General features: G+C 39.0%; 3 protein-coding genes and 2 long non-coding RNA genes across 12 annotated transcripts in view; 3 read left to right on the top strand and 2 right to left on the bottom strand.

Moving 5' to 3' along the window:
* Positions 1-24,051, bottom strand: part of LOC139985147 (cAMP-responsive element-binding protein-like 2) — a 143,330-nt gene that overhangs the window by 7,049 nt on the left and 112,230 nt on the right. The gene's annotated exons all lie outside the window — the stretch shown is intronic.
* LOC139985115 (NLR family CARD domain-containing protein 4-like) overlaps positions 1-24,051 on the top strand; it is a 373,980-nt gene that overhangs the window by 275,943 nt on the left and 73,986 nt on the right. The gene's annotated exons all lie outside the window — the stretch shown is intronic.
* Positions 17-2,208, top strand: LOC139984426 (uncharacterized). The gene is made up of 2 exons (XR_011799078.1): positions 17-237; positions 1,427-2,208. It is a non-coding gene; the product is annotated as an uncharacterized lncRNA (long non-coding RNA).
* LOC139985157 (uncharacterized) lies at positions 7,657-14,033 on the bottom strand. 2 transcript variants are annotated; one of them, XR_011799317.1, is made up of 4 exons: positions 11,831-14,033; positions 11,194-11,349; positions 10,257-10,381; positions 7,657-9,750 (listed from the first exon to the last, which is right to left on the bottom strand). It is a non-coding gene; the product is annotated as an uncharacterized lncRNA (long non-coding RNA). The 2 variants fall into 2 exon arrangements; XR_011799318.1 differs by having other exon boundaries at positions 11,230-11,349.
* The window catches only part of LOC139985117 (NLR family CARD domain-containing protein 4-like), a 468,217-nt gene continuing 461,170 nt past the window's right edge, over positions 17,005-24,051 (top strand). The window contains exons 1-2 of one of the 6 annotated variants that reach the window (XM_071999323.1): positions 17,005-17,252; positions 22,794-22,919. The gene's annotated coding sequence lies outside the window, so the exon portion shown is untranslated. Of the gene's footprint in view, positions 17,253-20,896; positions 21,098-22,793; positions 22,920-24,051 lie in introns of those variants that run through there. The other 5 variants (XM_071999322.1, XM_071999330.1, XM_071999324.1 and 2 more) reach the window with 5 other exon arrangements.

Raw genomic sequence — 24,051 nt, 5'->3', positions numbered from 1 at the left:
ATGATTAGGCTTTATCAGAGCCGTATATAGAGAGAGTTTGGCCAACTGACGATTTGTGACGTCACACGCAAACCATGGGCATCAAAATAGGTCCAGTTGTCGTTACCAGTTGCGCGAAACACGAAAAACACCACACACAATATATAGCAGCTTTGCACACTGTGCTCGTTGCGAACAAACGAAGCGACTCAGAATGTCAGATTTTGACAGGCATACGAGGAACAAAATGGATATCAGGTAATGAATTAGAGTATGCGTTAGTTAATGACATTTACGTTTATCTTCACACCTGAAATGCATAGAAAACTAGCTGAAAACCTGTCATTACACTTGTTTTATTTTACGCCTCATACTACTAGTCCTACTTTAGTCATACAAACGAAAAGCACACATCACAGTCCTGGCTAGGCTAGATTACCGACGCACAACTATAGCATCAGGCCTACATTAATAGATCCTTCAATTAAATAAAGTAGGCCTACACATAAAATGACAATTTATGCTTCACTGATCTTTTCAGGTTTGCCAAAAAGTAGTTGTACCAGAGGTCATTGTATTAAACTCCAGAAGTTACATAGTAGGATTAATATTCGGCATAACTTTTTCTCTAAAGTCTAATACAACTTATACAAGGGTTGTGAATGGATGGAATGGTTTGCCTGAGAAGGTTGAATTGCAAGTAGTGTGAATGGGTTTAAGAATACTTTGGATGAGTACATTAAGCATTGTAATTGGGTATGACATTTGATGTCCTCGGTTTTATTCCTCTCATATAGCCTTAGGGCCCTTAATGGGGACTTGAATGTCTCTCCTGGTCTTTTTTTCTACTAAACTAAACTATATACTTGAGTGTAGGAGTTAGCAATAGTTGGGAGTCTGTGGGCAAACCTAAGACTGATATTGTGTTAATTTCTCAGGAATGTAGTACTAGGCTATAGTAGGTGCAACAGATTGAATGGGTCTGTCGAGAAAAAAAACCTGCAACAACTGAATACTGGTGTATGTTGTAGCTTATGTATTTTCCATTAACATATATACTATACGGTCATGTCCTTAATAAGGTTTTATGGATCACACTGACATAGTGTGCCTACTTGTCAGTGTTGTCAACTGAGCACAGGGCTGATGACATCATTCAGTTTGTTATTATGCAGACAGCAAATGGCCATAATGATAATTATTAATTGTTACTTATTCTTCATACTGCCCTTACTGGCCTTACCTGAACAGTGATGTATAAAAATGCAAGAAGTCGTTAAGCTTTTCATTTAAGAATCGTTTCAGCCTGTCCTATTTCAAACATATGATTGGCAGTTTCCACGTTACATAGCTTATCAAAATGGAGCTGTTCTGTAAAGCAAGAAAATCACACATATGCATGCATACAAACACACTCATATATAACAATTTCTGAATATCTTTTCAGCTGCCCAAAGGTACTGGAATGCAAGCTCTGTTGGGTGAATTAAAAAACCCTCATTGTACTCTTTTATCATGGTCAGTGTAACTGGAACCAGCAATGATGGTGATGTGGATTTGACAGTACCTAGACAAGAATTCAATAGCTGCTTTGTGTTGAAGTGGGTTCAACTTGCTCAAGGCCATGACAGGATGACGACTAGACATTAGGATGAATTATCTGTTGCAGAGCTCTATAAACCAGGCAGTTGTTAAAACATCCATTGGGTGACCCTCACAGTCTACCAGGCACTGCATCGCAGAAGCAAAATGAAGTGTGTGTGATACCTTCATCTTATGAGAGTGGAATGGTATCAGTGTGGCCTCTGTCAATTTGGCTTCAAGTCTTTGTTTTCTTGAAAGCTGAGAAGATCTTTCAGTGGTTTCACACTGACCTCTGTACTTGACAATTCATGTGTATTTGCCAGCTCAGGAGGAAGCCAGATTTTAATTACATTAACCAATGCTGACTTTTTTTTGGACATGTGGTACATCTGCAAGGAGGTGAAGGAAGCAGTTGGAGTTGCATGGATGTGGAATCTTGTTGATAGTCTGGCAGTCTTATCCACAGATTATCCCAAAGCTTCTCCACATTGCCACATTCAGAACTTATTACATTGATAAACTTGAAAATTGCAGGAATCTAACGAAGCACCCATCAAGGGAATTTGTTTGTATAATTATTGAAAGCTGTGACCTTCTGATGTGACAGACTAATGTGAAATAAAGGGCAGTAGATTACCTTGTAAATGAACCTTGTTATTGTTTGATTGTATCTAATGTTTGCTAAATTTTAAGTTGCATGCTACCAATTGAAACATAAATCTTTCTCTATTAATGGGATATAAATACTTCTCCTTAAAGGGTGTGGAGACTCCCGCACAAAGAACATCTCATGCCGGTTATCTGACCTAGTTTCGAATGCGGTGTAACAGAAGTGTTAGACACCACCATTGATCCCAGAAAATACACATACAGCTTGCTACCATCTGTAAATAGACATTAGTGTACAGTCAATACAAACATCACAGTCAATACCCACAACACAGTGCACATAGCAGCGTGGACATCTCAGGTCTAGATATAAGATAACAAGGTATCAGGTTTCATTACTGTCTGCATTTTGTAGCGACACAGAAAAAACTTCACTTGCAAGCAACGGAAAGTAAACTTTTTCAGAGCGCGGCATGCGGTTTAGGGCAAGTCTTCAATACCTTTAAATATACTGCATCGGTTGTTGTCACTTGAGCATTTGCTTGTGTGTGAGCTAAACAGCTTAAATAATATGTAAAAAAATAATACAAACTTTCAAATTGCCAGATATTTACTTGCTCAAAATCATTATCCAATCATGATTTGTTGCTATCCTTGAGTCCATTATTCAGATGATGAGGCAGATTCCCTTCAACTCTCCATGATGAAGGTAAAACCTTATATCTTAACCAACTGCCATTGAGTGTCCATTTGAAAGTTTCAAACACACAAGTGCATTGATTAAAACAAAGACTTTATTGCTGTGGTTGCAGGAACTGGATTTCAGTCTAGTAGTCACTCACCAGGTTTGTCATTATCACAGTCTGCTAACTGTGGCTTTTTTTGTTAGGAGTTTTTCTTCAGAGCACATGTCACCTTTGATTTGTAAAAAAAAGTCCTGAAATTCAGGGAGTTAAAATTTACTGTCTAAAGATAATTTAAAAAGATTTTTTTTAACTTCAATCGTCAATGTGGGTGTCAATTAAGGGAATAAGGAGGTACTGATGCAACTTTGATAAATGATAGTTAACTGCATCCAAATTAAACCAAGGCCTAGGCTATACTTTTGAAGAAGAAAAAATTAGGCTGAATTCATGTTAGCCTAAAAAGGCTAGGCCAATGCTGACAATTAACACAAACCAAGATCATTTAACCATTTGGGCACTTGTTTATGGCATACTAAAACGGTCTATATAATTAGGCCTGTATGTGTACACAACCCACAAGTTGCCAATGAGTATAGACCTAGCCTAACTAGTTTAGGCCTAGGCTACTTTGTTTTCCTTAGACCTAGTTTAATTGGGCCTTATACTGTGCTATATTATGTAATGTGCTATAACAGTTGTAGTAATAGCAAGAATGGTCCAGGTCTAACTAAGCCCAGGCTTAACTTATGCTTCGGGCTTAACTAAGGATTAGGGCTTTACGTGATGCCTAGAGGCTAGCCCACCCTTTTACATTAAACTAGAAGTGATACTTTTTTAGACTAGGCATACAATAACTAGGAATTAGGATAACTATATGTGCGACTGAAAACTGCCATGCCTATGATTAGGAGAGCTGGCATAATGAAATCGAATTTGTGGATCGTAAAACGAGAGAGAATAGCCATGCATGTAATTACAGAAACCAGTCTGAACGTAAAATTCTCGCATTGCTTGTACATTACTCGTATTACACTAGGGCCTATGGCTAGTATGGGCCTAGGCTACACAGACTTCTTTTTCATTAGATCTCCATCTTGTTCTTTCTACTTCCAAAAAATTCCTCTTCTTTTATGGTCAGTCGGATAATCAAACAACAATATCCATGTTCTGACCGATTGCAGCATCCCCAGCACCATTTCTTTCATAATTTCGTACTTTTTTCGTGTACACAAACGATAGTCTATACACTGTGAGTATGCGTGTCGTCTGCTATAAAGTTTTCAAGTGGACCTATTTTACCACCCTGTGTGGGCGTTTTCCCTCTCGACCAATCCAAATCGGTTACATGGTTGGCCAAACTCTCTCTATATACGGCTCTGGGCTTTATAGCGAACATACGCCGTACCGATAGCAGGGTACTCAGTGGAGCTCTCGCCCATGTGCGTAGTTTTGTGCATGTTTATACCTTAATCCTTACATCGCTTGCAATTATTTGGAAGTTTATATGATTCTTTCCGAAAGAAATGAAGGTTAAGTACCAAATGCTTTGCAAATAGAGTCTGATACAGTGGCAGATCCAGGATTTCGCCGAAGGGGGGGGGGGGGGGGCGGGCAGATGGAAAATGCCTAATCGTCGTCCTGGGGGAGGGGTCTAAGGGGAGTGGGTGCCGCCCTCCCCCTTTGGAAAATTTCACAAAATATGGAGGTCCTCAGTGAAATCTGGTGCTACTTTTCGTGAAAGTTTGGAGTAAAATTTATTTCCAATAAATCATGTATTCATGGTTTGCCGGGCATATATTTGCAATTTCGAGCAATGAGCTGGGATTTACGTCTTTGGGGAGTAGGTGGTGATGCAAACTACTTTTTACCAGGCTACTCCAGGCCATTTCATCTTGGATGCCCCCTTGATCCAGATGGAGACTATTGATGCAGTAAGAGTGCCCCTCTCACCTTCACTTTATCAGAATGATGGTGTACTCTTTTTGCAAATTTATTTTACAAAAAAACTTACACGCACAGTGGCGTAGCTAGGATTTTTTGAGTGGGGCCATGGGGGGCTGTTCTTTCTTGTTGGGGGGCCGGAGGTTACTATCTAAGCGGAGCGCCACCTTGGTTGGCGCGGAGCGTCCAGAGAAAATTTGAGATTTCAGCACCCCCCAGATCGCAGGAGATGGCACCTGTGAGGCAAAATAGCAACCAAAAAGATGTGCAACTTTGGTGACAGAAATGCAAAAAAAGTTTTTTTCTCTTTCATGCTGACTGGCCTTGCCAACTCAGCCAGACTTTTAACTTGAGGGAAGTTGGCATCATTTGTCGTTTCAAGGTGTCAAGGCCTTTCTCCCAACTCAAACCCCTGTGGGCTACCGGTAGGTTTGCAGGATATGCCCCACATGTGGACTTAAATAGCATTAGAGGAAGGGGATGGAAGACTAACACGCATCGATGTTTCGGTAATGGTCCACATTGGTGGCTCGGTGCTAATTAGGCCATTTATTGGGTTTCTTGAGGCAGCTGTCATCAGAATCTGGCTTTTTGTGCCAATCGATGACCGATAACATGTATTGGTATGTAAATTTCTTCTTCATATATCTAGCAACACTCTAAAAACAAATGAGTGGATTTCATTCCATTGGAGTGATCACTCGGCGCACTTCAAATTAAGAGTGAAATTTAACTCTATTGGAGTTAACCCTAACTCCTAATATGAGTGAATATAACTCTATTAGGAGTTAAGATTTACTCCAATGGAGTGGAAATTCACTCTTATACCGGAATGTGCTCAGTGATCACTCCCATGGAGTGAAATTCACCTATGTTTTTATCAGTACAGTACAGTGCATATCATCATAGACGTACGTACTACGTACGTTCGTATATCAGACGCACTCGATACCCACGATACGATACGGTCCTGGAGAAACTATTTCCACTCATCTTTTTTAAGGTGATACAGTAGTGAGTATTGAACAGGAACAGCCGCATGTTTGCAGGAAATTCAGAATTCCCAATATTTTTTCTCTCTACCAGTAGTGCAAATCATGTTTCGACAGTTTCGTGGGCATAAAAAAGTTGTTTTGTGGAATATTCAATGACATATCAGGGGCGGGTGCAGGATTTGTGACAGGGGGGGTCTGACTGGTCCAGCCGCGCCTGAACGTAAGACTACCTAAGCGGAGCACCATCATCGGTTGGCGCGGAGCGTACAAGAAAATTGTTGGCTTTACAAACCCCCCAGATGGCCGGAAACGGCACTTCCCGAGTATTCTAAGCAGCATGTACCTAGCCTGAAAATATGGATCTCATGTCTGCAATTTCTCAATTGATGAGAAAAAAACAATCTATGAAATATGGTATTACATATCAGATGAGTTGAGATGATACAAAAAATCATAATTCCTTTAGCCCCCAATCCGCTCCCGTTCCGTCACCACTGTTTGATGCAGGGCCGGATCCAGGATTCTGGAAGGGTGAGGGGTTTGCTCATGAAAAATTGGTTAGCGCATCCTAGCAGCCTACCGCTCTGTAACCTCACCGCCCGAAAAAAATCGAACACCACCTCAATTTTGAAACTTTTCGTTCTGAAAATTGAGATTGTTAGGCAGTTTTGGCACGTGTAGCACGCGTGCACACTATAGTTCATTTGATGGAAAAGACACACCTGGATGACTTGTGAGGATAACCGCTTTTCTGACGTCCTACATGTTTAAAATTGGCGTTTAATTTATTTATTTTTTCTCTCTTTTTTTTGGCCAAGAGCAGGGGGGTCCGGACCCCATGGACCCCCCCCCCTGGATCCGCGCCTGCATATATTCATTTGACTCTAGGCAATATATGAAAACCTGATACCTCGTCTCAGTACAAACGGAGCCAATCTTTTGATAGATTGTTGCGCTAGGTGGAAGCACTGAACATATTTTCAGCAGATATCGATATCGCGCAGCACAACAAGTTTCTTGGTATATGGTCGCAATCGTCGCATCGACCATTGCCATGCCATGCTGTGTGACCATTCTCATGATTACTGCAGATATTGTATTATTCTTATTCTGCCAGATGCAGACGAGATAATTGTGTAACTCTATTTCCCAAATTATTGAACAAAAAATATAAGTGAATCGCACTTATTTTTATTTTTTTACAACATTTTTTTTTACCCCATTCCCAGTGGGGGGCCAGTGGGGGGCCAGCCTATTTCATGGCTACGCCACTGATCACGCATGGGGCCCTTTCCCTCGAACGCGGTTAAAAAAATCAGGATTTTCAAAAAGGGGGGCCCGGGCCCCCCTGGATCCGCCCCTGTAATATTGAGTGTGGCCTCGTATGTACAGCCTAGTGTACCTTTCTTTTTCACAAAGCTATTTTCCCGTATCTATTTGCTGCACTTCCCAGAGAACGCCTGCGGCAACGCTTTAGAGTGTTTTGTATCGGACCATGGAGGTAAAATCGGACAGATTATCGGGCATGTAAAAGACAATGGGCAAGCACATTTGTGGTAGGCAGAAACGGACTCTGAAGCATGTACAATTTGCACCCGAGAAAAATAGTGTTACAAACGAATTGGCCAAGACTAGCATGTCGTATACTCCCAAATGGAAACGATTAAAATATCGTATAATTTTAGTGGACACGATCTTAGTTAGGTGAAATTAAAGCCATCTGCCGAACAGATATATCGAACAATACTAGTTCTGTTTTGGTGACATATTTACCCTACTCCAGAGATCAAACATGACGCTAACTAACTCGAAACCAAGTTGTGATTCCTAAAGCCCGGATCTCGAAAGAAACGCTTTACACTCTAAAAAAGTTGGTCAATTTTTTTGCCCAATTTTTAACCAACGCTGGGGAAGTATGTATCCAACCAACTGTTGAGCATTTTTTGCCCAAATGCCGCTGGGTAATGTTTTTACTCATAGTTGGGCATATTATTTTACCCATAAATAGTAATTAAGAAATTACCCAACTGGCCTGTTGGGCAATGTTTATCATTTGTTGGCGAAATGTTGAATACGCATATCATATGGTTGGGTATCCTTTACTACTAATTGGGCAACATAGGGCTATTTATTGGTCGATATTTCGACATTATTTAAGCAGTTTTTCTCCCTTTATTGGGTAATGGATAGTTAATCAATATATTCATAATGATCAATACAGGTATTTCACTATTTCACCGTTTTTTACTGACTATACACAAAAATGTTGAATGATAAAAATTAAAATAGGTGGGATGAACATGGAAGGTTGGATGATTGTGAACAAGTACAGCATACACCAAACCAAAAAGACAGATCTAACAACACAGTGTATTGTCGAATGATTTATTTAACATCTACTTTCTTGAAGCAGCATATCAAAACAAATTTAAAGCAGATAAAACAGATGAAATCATGAAGAAAAAATACACTTATCACATCCCACTGCTATTGTAGCATGCTACTACTGTCAATCAATTGTCATAGTAACATGTAACTGTCATCTACCCATTGCTATTGTAGCATGCTACTCTCATCCAACCATTGCTATTGTAGCATGCTACTCTCATCCACCAATTGCTATTGTAGCATGCTACTCTCATTCACCCATTGCTATTGTAGCATGCTACTCTCATCCACCCATTGTTATTGTAGCATGCTACTCTCATCCACCCATTGTTATTGTAGCATGCTACTCTCATCCACCCATTGCTACTATAGCATGCTACTCTCATCCACCCATTGCTATTGTAGCATGCTACTCTCATCCACCCATTGCTATTGTAGCATGCTACTCTCATCCACCCATTGCTATTGTAGCATGCTACTCTCATCCACCCATTGCTACTGTAGCATGCTGCTCTCATCCACTCATTGCTATTGTAGCATGCTACTCTCATCCACCCATTGCTACTGTAGCATGCTACTCTCATCCACCCATTGCTATTGTAGCATGCTTCTCTCGTCCACTCATTGCTATTGTAGCATACTTCTCTCGTTCACCCATTGCTATTGTAGCATGCTACTCTCGTCCACTCATTGGCACAAGTCTAGATAAGCTTTAAAAGATGACAAAAGGCTGATTTCCATATTAAATCTTCTATCAGTAATAGAAAACTAATCCAAATGTAGGCAGCACAGGTGGAAACACATATCTTATGTTTCAGCATGTTCAATTACATTTTAGTTTTGTTGGAACGAGACTGGTTAGCTAACACCAGATCATTGTGATGCTAAACCAAAGCTAGGGGTACCATCATGTCATGTTAGTACATGTTGCACAGGTTTTCCGAAATATTAACTGATTTTGTAAGACATTACTGTGATGGTGTTAATGAATATAATCTATTAAAACAAATTATTTTTGGCTGATTCAGTATGAAATAAAATGGCAAACACTTAACCATGAATGATGAAACCAAGTTAACTGATACTGTACTTCACCAAATTCCTTGAACGCCAAGCCATGAAAGCTAAGTAATAGAACAATGGAAGTTAAGAAAAATCATCTGTAATTTTACACAGTATTTACACTTTAAATTTGTTCTATCAAGATGTAATGCATGATATAAATACAATGAATAGTTAGGAATAAAGAACTACTTTGAATCTGATGCGATGAATGCACGCAGATTTCGAATGGAACTTGTGATGCTTGCCTCAGTGAAGTCATAGATCACAACCTGCAAAAACTGCCATGCAATCTTACACATTGGTTGATATTCAATGTCAAATATGTAAATGGCCTTAAAGCATACGTCAATAGCTTTCATGAGTGACTGCTGAGGTAGTGCGTTCCCTTCTATGATGACATAAGTTTGTGATGGAGTTATCCGACTTCCCCTGCACACAACAAATGGCTGTGGGGTTTCTGTTGCTTTGAGGGTCTTTACATGTTGGTCTATGTCAAACACTTCCTATGAAAAGAAAGAAAAATGCAATATTTTAAGAATTGTAGTTATCCACAATTTCATGAAATGACACAAATGTAAAAAACCATGTAGCTATGAATATATATATATATATATATATATGTATATATATATATATATATATGTATATATATATATATATATATATATATATATATATATATATATATATATATACACACACACACACATATACATATAAAATATAAATGTAAATATAAATGAGCAGTCTTCAACAATTTTGAGATCCCTCTAAGCTCCCCATTTTACTGGAGCTGTCAAGAAAACTTTCAAAAGTTTTACCCAGTGACCTCAAATAACGTTTGACCCCCCCCCCACCCCCCAAAAAAAGGGATAGACTTCTTTCACTGAATATGGTTGATATACACATCAAATATGAGATCTGAGCTTCCCAGTCTGAGTTATTTGAGTCACTATTTCAAACCTGCTGTTTGAGCCATGCATTCAAGTGGGGATGTAGAAAAACTTACTGGTTGCACATCAATGAAGCAGTTTACTGAATCATTTGCTGAGTAGTGACCCTTTCTACCCTTTCCACTCCTTCCACTTCTGAATATGATAGCTAACAGGGAAAAGGCCAGATTCTTTGTGTCTTCTGTGAAGATAAAAACAGTTAAACTGTTAATTATTCACCCCTTAAAACTGGCTAGTTAAATTTCTGCAGAATACAAAATATAATATTTAGGCACCCTTTAAAATTTCTTAAATGACTCTTGCCATCTTCATGAAAAAACTTCACTTTCTGTTTATGAGAATCACTTTCATTGTTTAACTTTCATTGTAGTAATGAGAGAAGCAGTATACATTCTAACCCTTGGTAACGTTAAACAACCAAGTTTCCAAATATTCATTACGTGACAATTTTTGTATAGTCTCTAGAAGAGGCACTTTGCAGATTTTGACCTCTGGCTGGTGACCTATTTCTATTAACAAGAATAAATTAAGGATAACAACCTCACAAGATATGATCATATATCAACACACAATGGTGCATGTGCATGGACAGATTCACAGAGACACAGTCTGATAAAGGGTTGTCACTGACATGCATGTGCCATTTACATTGCCTCATTGATGTAAAGATGGAAATATTGCCTTGCCGATGTGAGAGTACCACAGACTTGGAGTCCCCCTAAAACTTAACCCAATGTTAGACTTCATTATTAACCATTTAAAAGGTTTCTTCCAATTGTCCAACAATTAAAAGGCTCTATTCCTTGATTTTTGAACAGCAATCACCAATGAGAGGCAGCATACTATTAATTGCAGGAACCGTATTTTAAGTACAAAGCAGTGAGCATACTTTACTGTCGATATCACCATTCATGTACCTACAGCTCATGAGAATCAAATTTGATGGACCAACAAGTCAACATATGTCTGTTTGTTTTGTATATTTAGGCTTACCCTTTGTGAGGTCATCAATTTTTGTATTCTACATACCTAGGACCTCCCTCCAATTTAGCTGTTGGCTGTATAAAATAACTTTTCTTGCCACCTTCTCCCATCTTTGATAGAGTTTGTTGATCTTGATGGATACAGCAATGCAAAGTCTTGCTCAATCTAAAATGAAAATGAAATAGTTTTTTTAAGTCACCAGTGGAACATGACTCTTTTTGGGAACAGCTGCATGCTATACATGGAAAGACTCACACATTAAAAAGCTTAGAAAATAGTTATTGTGGAACCCAATTATTTGTGGATTAAATGATAACTAATGATAATTATTTCAGACCATTAACAGCCAAACAACATACATAAAGTAACCCAGGGTAACGATGGTTTCATGAGAACAAACTATCAGTGAACACTGTTTGGCATTCTGCTTTTCTATTCCCCCTCAATGTGTAAGAACATAGATTACCTGCAGATTTTACATACACAACTTTCATTTAAGCCTTACAAAAACAAATCAAATTTGTCTATAGCCAGCTGTCTTTAAAGATAAAAAAATATATGAAAATGCCTAACTTGGCTGGAATGAGTGTCAGGTGCAATCATATTAATCATTAAAAAAAAAGCAAAGTAATTAATAGAATTTTACCATTCCTGGGTCCAACAATCACAAAAACTCAGCAATGGTGGTGTTAACACTCCCCAGACTTTCTTTTATTCTCTTTTGGCGGTAGAAAGCTGTTTTCCCCATGAAAACAGTAACTTGGTCTTCAGGTTCCTTGTTGTATTTAAGCCATTGATTCATCATAACAAGTTCTTCTTCATTTTCAGGTGCTACTGGTGCTGAGAAATGAATTGTAAAGTAACTTCTATGTAATTGTTTTTGCTTTGTGTGGGCTTATTGCACTTACTCTTGTATGCTGACTGCAAAATGAACTGGACAGGCTTGTTAATGCTGTTATATACAACTTTAGGTGTTCATCTGGATGATGTTACTCAATATGTAATATGTACCTACAGTACCACTATCCTGCAAAAGATGATAGAAATCTATCCGCCCAGCACTGAACATTTTCACCCAGCACTATAAAATCGCCAATTACGCTGTTCACTATATCCATCTGGTGCAAGGAAAACTTCAAATATCTAACCTATATTACTCAATTACTGATAGAAATTTTGAAATTCTACACTTAAAATGTTGTGTATAGTATTAAATCAATCTTACGTTCTAAATTATTGTGGTAGTTTGCATCGTTAAAGCATCAGTTCATATATAGTTAACCTACATAGGCTTAGCTTATTATCGTTGGCGAGCTTTGCATGTGACCTACTGTACGTACCGTTAGTTACTGGATCTGAATACTGCATTTGTCATTATATGCAAGCGATTTGCCTCATTGAAGCTAGCGGCCACTAAGTTCAAGCGCAGACAGTACTCTGATGCATATATAGCTCAATATCAATGATGAAATGATGAATGCTGTTACAGTGTTAGTGGCTGCTCTTAGTCTTAATGGCTGCTAGCTTCAAGCAAGTAAGCAGTTAACTGGTGCACATATAGTGATCACTAAACTAACTTGGCCCTATTCCTATGCCCATAGCCTAGGCCTACAGGATTTGTTCTCAATCTTACCATTTTTTTTTTAAGTTACAATGTATTGGCTAGGGTAATACAGGCTTAAACTACGTTAAGTGGTTATGCTTGAAGTAAATATTCAAAGACATCGTCAGTTTTAAGGGCTCCAAAAGTAGCATAATCTGGTATCTGATACTGAGCAAATTTAATTTGACTTCCATCCCCCTACTCTCACGTTGAGTTTGACTCGAGTTGACATTTCCCCTCGTTTTGACCCTTCCCCAATTTGTCACTAGAATAACAACCAGTTCGCTAATTCTAAATTTAAAAATTCCTGGGCACAACCCTAGGTTACTAGACCTAACGTCAGACGGTAGGGTTTGCTTGGTAGCTTAATTTGTACAAATTCGATTGAGCAAATTTGGCATAGCCTAACGTTAAACTTGTGCTAGTTGGCCAGTAGCATAGGCTAAGTACGTAGGCTAGAAAAGTACTACGTACACTACTCCTACTATCTACGTACCCTTGGAACTTGTACATTAATGAATTTCATGCACGGTTATCTGGTGTCAAGTTAGGTCCCAATGTCTTTCGTCAATATTAACATCAATACAATTCCAATTCGATCGTTGCAGCTACTACTAGTAGTAGTATAACAATATAGCCAAAAGCTAGGCCTAATCTGGACCTAGGCTACACTAGTTAAGTTACGTTTGACCTATCGAGTAACGTTACTCATTATGCTTTTCGACCTTACCTGACGCTATCTCTTTGTATACCAATATTTACATCATTTTCATATCAACATAATATAGGTTTGTAATTTTGTTAGCCTGCTCTTCAATAGTACATTCTTACCTTGAAACTTGTCTATCAGCTCTTCAACCCCCCATTTTTGTAGGATTTCTTCGATAGGCCTGCCAATCTTCTATATTTTCATCTACACTCGTCATCTACACTGTATGTATGAGCTATGCGATGATACGTAACGTACGGTGTTTGTCCACGCAAACACACACAAATGTATAGGCAAAACGTTCATTTTTTCGTCGCAGATGTGCGCGTCGCCCCAGTCAGTACCAGTGACTTTAGATTTGGCGGGACGCTTACCAAATGTTGGGTATATTCCATTCACTTTGCACAGCGGTTTACTAAATTCTGTTTTACTATAAGTTGGTCAACACATAGAGCAGGGATTTTGCCCAATATTGTTAAAGAACTCCCCAACCGAGCATTTGCCCAGAAAATATTACCCATCTTTTTTAGAGTGTAGAGTGTTTGTATCGGACCATGGAGGTAAAATCGGACAGATCATCGGGCATGTAAAATACAATGGGCAAGCACATTTGTGGTAGGCAGACACGGACTCTGAGGCATGAACAGTTTACACACGAGAACAAGAGTATTACAAACGACTTGGCCAAGACTAGCTTGTCGTTTACTCCCAAATGGAAACGATTAAAATATCGTATAATTTTAGCGGACACGATCATAGTCAGGTGAAATTAAAGTCATCTGCCTTTGGTAGTTTGCCCCAAATTGAGTGGCTGATACATACTGGGAAAAATGACACCACATACTTTCAAGCCACACACGTGGAACAGTGAGACCCTTGTCAATCTCCACGCAAGTTTACGCTGGTCAATTTCTTCACCGGCAATTTTAGTGGTCATTTAATGAGAAAGCAATTCAGATGAGAAGTTTTCTAAAACCCTTAGTGACATCTAATAGTATCTTAGTTCAGTAAAAGGTCAAATTGTGTACACATACAAGGAATCTAGTCTTTTGAAAGAGAAAGAAATATTATAATATAAATTACGACAGTCCATGAATTTGTATTGATGATATTGGCGGCCGTTTGTAGGTGATTAGTTATAGCTACCTTAGAATTTGGCTGTGGTAGGTATGCCCCAGTGCTGCTGATGCAGCATGTGTCCAGACGTTACAAAATAGGAATTGGGGTTAGATATAGCCTATGACTTTATTGAATAATGAAGGCCTAAAATTCGGGACATTATATATTGTTTATAGGTCATATCGATATAAAGACAAAGTTCCCTGCGTCACGTGGTACCGGCTGTCGTCTCTATTATAAACAGCTCATTTGATTCACTGATATGCCTGCTTATATACGTACTATTGTGTACAGTGAATATATATAGTAGCGTTAGCTCAGTGTTAGCTAGGAGTGATAGCTCAGTGGTTAACGCCGATGCCTTCCAATCGTAAGGTCCCGGTTTAAGTCTCTCCAAGATTAATGTATGTTGTCCAGTTACAGAATTGATGACAATTGACAATTCATAATTATGGACGTTAAAATATGAATAGAGAGACTGGCTTCGGTCAGCTTGCGACTTGGATAAGCCAATGAGGCTTCTTCGCGAGTTCTTGCTTGCAGGAGGATAAATAAAAGAAACATACATACACACATACATATAGTACCGTAGCCACTGGGAGAAGGGGAACACGTGCCTCCTCCCTTCCCCTACCCTCCCCTTGCTTCACCCTCCCCTTCCACTCACAGCCAACCCCCTCTTCTCCTTCCCCTCTTCTCCCTTCCTCTCCCCTAAATGATGTGGAATGTTGCTGAGTTTATAACACACGCAAGCATAGTCGTATACATAGGAGTTGACGTGATGTAACTATAGCATCATTTTGCCGTCTGGGGGCCTCGTAATCATATTACGTGCCCGGGAGAAGTACAGGAGCTGCAACAAACATTATAGGTTATGTGACCTGTGAAAAGAGGGGGCCCGGCATTGTCCTCGGGACCGGACCTGGCATTCGACGCTCCTGCAGTGGAGTGCACAATGGGTGGCGGAGGGCAGGTGGACAATGGCCTTACCTCGGATCTACAGTCGGGCGCAATGGTGAAGGTGTATGCATGTGGGTCATGGTCACATCTCAGATCGCCAGTCGTTGGGAAATGGTTCACTCCGTGGATAGTTGCAATTATCTTGGTGAGAATTGGACCCTTGATACGGTTGTATCATCACCCTTACTATTATGTTATCATTTATTAGTAAACATTGCGTTAAGTGTTACTTATATGGACCTGCTTTATAGTCTAAACAGGGAGCTGCGTTATAGAGTAGCAGCTCCCTGGTCTAAATATATTGCACAGTGCACAGTTTTATGTCTAAATTTATATTTCTCTTTCCGGGCAGGTTCTCACAAAGGTTCAGGCTCCAACACGTTAAACATTAGAAAGTATACGATACCCAGCTCCCCATGTGCGCGCAGTCAAGGGAGTGGGGGCGCGAAGGGGCGACCACCCCTCCCCCTGATCATTTTTTAATTTTTATTATGATATCGCTAGTAATTTCAAAATAGAAAATGCTTAGATGCAACATACAAGGCCTGGGAAGTGCCTTTTCCAGCAATCTGGGAGGCATTTTTGGCCAAAATGTTCTTGTACGCTTCACGCCAACAAGTGGTGCTACGCTTAGATAGTTTGTTTACAATCTTCACCCCTTCCAAAATCCTCGCTACGCTCCTGCAGCTCCCCCATTACATACACACCTTTGGTATCCTGTGAACGTTATTGCGCTACTGCGTCATATTGTCGCCTAACTGAAGCATATAAAGTTCTTTAAATTAAAAACAATATATATTCTCAATTTTCTCACATGATTCAATCATTTGAAAACATCAAATCCGTTCATATATAACAGGCATTGTTGATGACTTCAACTATAACTTTGTTCTTCCGTTCATTGAAATCCTGTCTCGAAGTTAATCAACAACGGAGAACTGACCCGGACGATCAATCTGAACAGAGCAAAATGCTATTTGTTTCTAGAATGGGACTTTAATCACGGACCCTTGCAATCCTAATCTTGTTAGAATCCCGCTCGATAGCTCATTATATCTACACTCTCTTTTGTTAAATTGTGTATAATTTCTTTCCTTTTTTTATATCTGTGTAATTAACAGTGTTTTTACGTTGTTTTAATTTTCGTTAACCAGTCTGTAGATTTCTTGTCAAGACATATCAGAGTTGGCCATCGCCGCTTGTTGTTTCATCTATACACCGTTTGAGTACTTAACAGGCATATTACGCGCATAGGCCAAAGTGCATCGGAAACTTGGAAACAGTGGTTTCGTATTAATAGACGTAACTGAGAACAATGCATATACGTACAGCAGGTACTTTAGAACGGCTGATATGACAGAATAAACACAGCAAGGCATAAATATCAGATATGAATTGGATTATCAAATAAAGTCTTTGTCTGTGTAAATTATAAAATATGAACTTTGAAACCAGTTAAACTATAGACTGATTCCTACCGATATCTATTTAGCATCCAGGATCGTATGTTAGAACGTCACATGACCTTCACGACGCCATCTTGTCAATTGGATGTTCTTCATTCCTGTTTCCGTACGTTCTTTTTTTTCGTGATTTTCATCTTTCATTTAAGGATTATAGGATTCTGGACTTAAATTCTACTCTGGATGATAAAACCCAAAAGCGATGATCGTACTGGTAAGTACGTGCATGTGACAGTAATGGTGTGAAGCTATGTATACTGATATACTAAACACGTTATTAATAACACAGGCAGTGGCGTAGCCAGACTTTTCCATCGGGGGGGGGGGGGCAAAGGGGGGCGAAGGGTCTCATTGGTTGGGCAGACTAAGCTAGTACAAAAGACATACCAAACAGTTTGCATGACAAACTGTGGCAAATCGGGTATTGTGTCAGCAATGTAGGGTACAGATGGTCACTCTAGTTAGCTGAAGTTTTATGTTATTTCCACATAGGTATTATTAACGATAAAACAGATCACTGAAAAAGTCATCGATAATCTCTTTCAAAATCTGAATAGACTATGCTCTTTCTGTCAGTATTCAAAGATGATCAGCATGATATATGACTTGCCTGGGAGTGTAACCACCCCCCCCCCCAATCAACAAAAGATGTTATCATTCCCCCTTCTGGCCCTTCTTTTGCACTTTCTAGGGCTCACTCAAACAGTCTAGCGAAGGTTAATTCGCCTATTCTGATGACTGTCTGCGAACTTATCGACGAATTTCGCGCCCTATTACAGACAAGGCTGACCATATTTTCGTGACTGAAATCGGGGACATTTATTGCGTGACTGATATGGGGGAGGGGTTTAATTTTCAAGTGCCTAAGGTGCTTAGATGTAAAATGGTGTGACTTTGAAGCACTTTTTAAATCAATTTTATTTTCAAAAATGTAGCTTTTTCTTAAATGAAATCCACTTACTTTACGTGGTTCTCTGAGAGCTTGTGATTTGCGCATGCGCACACTATAAGTGTCGTTGTGTCGCCGTAGCTGCCATTTATACGGTCGAAAGAGTGCTAGGCTAGATCGATCTAGCATATTCTTAACAGTGTTTCCACTTTACACTGGCCCACCTGAAGTGCTGGTTATAAGTTCCGTTCTGCGACTGCACACTTGACTAAATTTTGTTTTTACAATTATTTTACTAATAATGTGGGATATTTTCGAAATTCCTGAACATTTTGACGAATCGGGGACATTTTTGGGGACACTCGTTCATCGGGGACAGCACACTGTAATCGGGGACTGTCCCCGAAAATCGGGGACGTCTGGTCACCTCGGGCCTATGAGCTCACTACGCAAACACAAACGTATATAGACTAGTAGGCTGTTCTGTGTTGAATGTACCTAACCCAAGAAACACATCGCGATTGGTCGCGTAGGCGTAGCAAAACATGTTGTAAGTTTCAGTCAAAATGCAAATTGTTTCTAAATACTGTGATATTCATTCTGCCATACACATCACTCACGTGTGAATCATTTCTGAACACAATCCACGGATCAGGGATAACCATGTGAACATAAACTGAACGTAGCCTCCGCTTGTGAGTGCCGCGGAGACCGTTTAATTAAATTGCCAACCCGTTTCCACATTTGACAATACAGAGACAGTGGCGTTTTATGCGCTGCTGCTTGGGTCAAATTCTTTTTCAAGGCAATGTTCCCATGGAAGTGATTTTTATTTTAGCCACCAAATTTCGCAGATAGAGAATTAGGTAAAAGGTAAAGAATAAAAATGCATAAAAACCATGGTATTATGCACATAGGCCCAGCACCATATTTAGTGTGCATTCAAGTTTTTTTTCTCAGTCAATAATTCCATTTGGGGGGCAAGTGGGGGGGGGGGGGGCGAGCATTTCAACTGGGGGCTCCCGCCCCCTGCCCCCCCCCCCCCCGCTGGCTACGCCACTGTATAGAACAGTGAGACCCTTGTCAATCTTCATGCAAGTTTACGCTGGTCATTTTCTTCACTGGCAATTTTACTGGTCATTTTTAATGTGAAAGCAATTCAGATGAAAAGTTTTTTTTTAAAACCCTACGTGGTATCTAATAGTATCTTAGTTTAGTAAATGGTCATTTGTTTTACATATACAAGCAAAGGCGGCGGAACCGGGGGGGCACAGGGGGCACGTGCCCCTCCACTTTTCCTCAGGTTAAAAATGTGCCCTTTTTCTACATAAAAATTGAGGTGTCTCAAGTTAGCAAGAGGCCAGGGAACCAGAATGAACACTCGGGAAGGGCCGTTTCCAGCCATCTGAGGGGTTTGTAAAACCAAAATTTTCTTGTACGCTCCGCGCCAACCGATGGTGGCGCTCCGCTCAGATAGTCGTGCATACAACTTTGCAAATCCTGGCTGCGCCCCTGACTTTTAATGCATTTCTGTGGGACAAACTCAAAGCTATTCCGAATGGAAAAAAATTTGTTAAGACATTGACAAGAAATAAACTCTAATTCGGAAGATTCCTACATTAGCAACTAGCATGATTTCACCTCATTTTGTCTCAAAAGAAAACTTGTTCCTTGTTTCCCAATTTGCACATTGGATATTGCAGTGCTAGTATGCATATTTTCCTTGAGGGGGGGGGGGGGGAGGGGGCGTTGGAGTGATGTGTATACGCACATAAGATAATACGATAAGAGTTATAAAGGGAACTAAATATAACGCTTCATCAGTCCAATCGAATTTCTGCAAAGTGCCCTTTGATGTCGGTGCCCCCCCCCCCCCAGATTAAAAGTGCTTCCGCCGCCCTTGTATAATACAAGTACTCTAACCTTTTAAAAGAGAAAGAAACATTATATTTTAAATGACGACAGTCAATGAATTTTTATTGATGATATCGCTAGTAATTTCAAAATAGAAAATGCTTAGATGCAACATACAAGGCATGGGAAGTGCCATTTCCAGCAATCTGGGAGGCATTTTCGGCCAAAATGTTCTTGTACGCTTCACGCCAACAAGTGGTGCTACACTTAGATAGTTTGTTTACAATCTTCGCCCCTCCCTTGGTAAATTCCTCGCTAGCCCCTGAAGCTACCCCCTCCGCCACACACCTTTGGTATCATGTGAACGCCATTGCGCTACTGCACCACATTGTGGCCTAACTGACGCATATAAAGTTCTTTAAATGAAAACAAAAATGATATTCTCAGTTTTCTAACACGAATCAATGATTTGAAAACATTTAACCCGCTCATACATAAGCGGCATTGTTGATGACTTAAACTATAACTTTGTTCTTCCGTTCATTGAAATCATGTCTTTTTGAAATTAATCAACAACGGAGAACTGACCCGGACGATCAATTTGAACAGAGTAAACTACTATTTGTTTCTAGAACGGGACTCTAATCACGGACCCTTGCAATTATAATCTTACTTGTTAGAATCCCGCTCTATAGCTCATTATATCTACACTCTCTTTTGTCAAATTGTGTATGATTTCTTTCCTTTTTTCATATTTGTTTAATAAACAGTGTTTTTACGTTGTTTTCATTTTCGTAACCAATCTGTAGATTTCTTGTCAAGACATATGCAGAGTTGGCCATCATCGCTTGTAGTTTCATCTATACAGTTTGCGTACTTTACAGGCATATTACGCACATAGGACAAAATACATCGGAACTTACAATGTTTGCGTATTAATGGACGTAACAGAGAACAATGCATATACGTACAGCATATACCTTTGAACGTTTGATATGATAGAATAAACACAGTAAGGCATAAATATCAGATATGAATTGTATTATCAAATAAAGTCTTTGATTCTGTCAACTATTAACAACAAACTTTAGACTATAGACTGATTCATACCGATATCTATTTAGCATCCAGGATCGTATGTTAGAACGCCACTTGACCTAGTACACGACGCCATCTTGTCAATTGGATGTTCTTCATGCATTCTTGTTTCCATACGTTCTTTTTTCGTGATTTTCATCTGTCATTTAAGGATTAAAGGATTCTGTACTTAAATTTTACTCTGGATGATAAACCCACAAAGCGATGATCGTATACTGGTAAGTAACGTACAGGAGACAGTAATGGCGTGACGCTATATATGTACTGATATACTAAACACGTCCTTAATAACACAGGCTATGTACTGATATACTAAACACGTAATAAATAACACAGGCTATGTTAAATTTATGACAACATATTTTATATATACATTGCGTATTCAAGGCAATGTGAATGTATAAGAACTATGATCCTTGTCTGTATGATCATATTTCAATGTCGATTTAAAATATATATATAGTATGTGAAAAATTTTAAATTTTAAAAGCGCTATAAATGGAAAATGCGTTGTAATAATGTGACAATTTAAATAGTAAAGAAAGCACGGTTAGTGGAATGCAGATCTAAGTAGAAAGGTTTTGACTAGTTTTTTGAATTCATCTATATTTTGGCACACTTAGCTTCCTCCGATAAACTGTTCCATAATGTCGCAGATGAGTAATCGAAACGCCTGTTTCCGTAAGTAGAAGTTTTAATGACAGGTTTGGTAAGTAAGGACTTGGATTCTGAGCGTAGAGATCCAGTAGGCTTGTATTTATGTATTAATTCAGAGAGGTAGATAGGGGCTAAACCATTAAGTGACTTATATGTATATAACAGAATCTTATAATTGAACCTGCAATGAATCGGCAACCAATGTAAGTCACGTAATACGGGTGTAATATGCTCATGTCTACGAGTGCGACTTACAAGCCGTGCAGCGCGATTCTGAACTCGCTGAAGGCGATCGGTCAGCTTGTGAGGCAGGCAATATAGCAGGGCATTGCAGTAATCCAGTTTTGATGTCACAAGGGCATGGATTAAAGTCTTACACGCATCTTCTAAATATACCTTCTAATTTTGCACAATATTTCGGATCTGCCAATAACAGGACTTACAGATAGAGTCAACTTGATTACCCATGGTAAGATTGTGATCAAGATGTACACCTAAATTCTTTACTTTAGGAACTGAACATATGGTGTTAGATCCCATATTTATATACAAGTCTTGAATAGCATTACCCTGAAATTTTGGTGAAAATACAATGAACTCAGTTTTGTCCTGATTAAGTTTCAAACAATTAACCCGCATCCACCTGACTATATCTGAAAAGCATGCTTGGAGCTTTAATTAAAGATACATCGGTCCAGGACTCAAGGGCACCAAAATACAAATACAATTGCGTATCATCAGCATAACAGTGATGGTTGATGTTATGGCGCTGAACTATTTCTCCAACTGGACGGGTAAACATACAATATATCAAAGGACCAAGTACAGATCCATGTGGCACCCCAAACCTTAGCTGTTTCTCATCAGATATAACATTATCAATTTGTATGCATTGCATTCTGTCCCTAAAATAGGACTTAAACCATTTTAATGAGTTTGACGCAATTCCAAAAGTATGTTGGAGACGATTAAATAAGATCTCATGATCAATAAGATCGAAGGCTGCCGATAGGTCCAACATGACCATCATTGCTTGGGACCTCTTGTCAAGAGCTGCGGCAATATCGTTATGTACTCTTAGTAAAGCTGACTCAGTTGAATGGTACTGGCGATATGCAGATTGGAGAATATCAAGCAAAGCATTGTCATTTAAATGATGTTGAAGGCGTATTCCAACAACTTTTTCTAAAAGTTTGAATGTAAAAGGTAAATTTGATACAGATCGGTAGTTTTTAAAAACTTCTTTATTCATACCAGGCTTTTTGAGCAGTGGTTTAACAATAGAACGCTTAAAACAAGACGGCACCTTTGATTCAATGAGTGATTGGTTTATGATGGCGGTTATATGGCAGGAGTGCATCGACACATTGCTTCAATAGCCAGGTAGGTATAGGATCCAAGCTTTCTATCCCTACTGAACAAGTAGTAAACCATGTGGGAAGAATATGGACCATTGGATCAGTTTTACTCAGATAAATCTAGTGTGAAGTTTATGGAACATGGTATGTTAGGCCATGTGGGAAATAAAGAGAACATGAAATAAGTTAAAATAGGCTTATCCGGTGGGAATGTGGTTCTTGTCAGTAAAACTACGGTGAAACATCACAGTATTCTTAAACCCTACAAAACTTCCTGATAATTAGGAAGAATATTAAAACAAAAGAATAAGCAGATTAAGTTTAAGAATTTAACTGATTTTTTAGATTGTTTGCTTTATATGATAGCAATTACGTATACTGAAAATTTTGCTTTATCAGGGTGACCAGGACGATGCATGGTAAAGGCAATTTTACTAAAATTATTAGAAAAATATAAATTATGTGAGATTCAAACTAAATATAGCTTATAAAGGAACCTTTACAATTATTTTCCTCTGCCCGAGTCTCAGTCGTGCCCCTTAAAGCAGCAGTTGTACTTAGGCTAACCATTTTAACCTGGTAGGCTAACACTATACACAAAAATGTGTATTGATAACATTGTGTCATCTTTCTCTCTAATTTCATCAAATAAAGGTCACTGAGGGAATAATTACTCAATTTGATTTGTTCCTCAACGTTAATATTTCGTCACGTGCGCGCTTCTTTATGCTGCATTATACACATTACAGACCAAATTTGAAAATGTTTAAAAAAGAAAACAGTTTTTAACCTCACTTTTTGCAATGAACCTTGACTATAGTCAAACGTATGACGTACATTTTTTTCTGATGTCACTATCTATTAGCATCGATAAAATAATAAAAATTAACCCAAACAGATTCTTTAACATGCAAATGCCGTTTTATCTACGATGAAGAGAGAGCCTCGCAATAATTGTGAAGCCCGCCATCTAACTGACGACCTGTAGGTGACATTCTTAAAGCATATCACGAATATTGATAACAAAACAGAAAGTTGAAGTGTTATCAGGGCGGGTTAATATTAGATTACTTCAAAGGTCGATGTTTTGTGTAAACAATAAACAGTAAATAAGAGATAAAGAGAGATTCACCTTTAAGTAATCTTTGTCGAGCCAG

Source organism: Apostichopus japonicus, chromosome 17 (assembly GCF_037975245.1).
Source record: "Apostichopus japonicus isolate 1M-3 chromosome 17, ASM3797524v1, whole genome shotgun sequence".
Classification (NCBI taxonomy): Eukaryota; Metazoa; Echinodermata; class Holothuroidea; order Aspidochirotida; family Stichopodidae; genus Apostichopus; species Apostichopus japonicus.
Note: the sequence above shows the minus strand (reverse complement) of the source record. Positions and strands in the feature narration are given on the sequence as shown.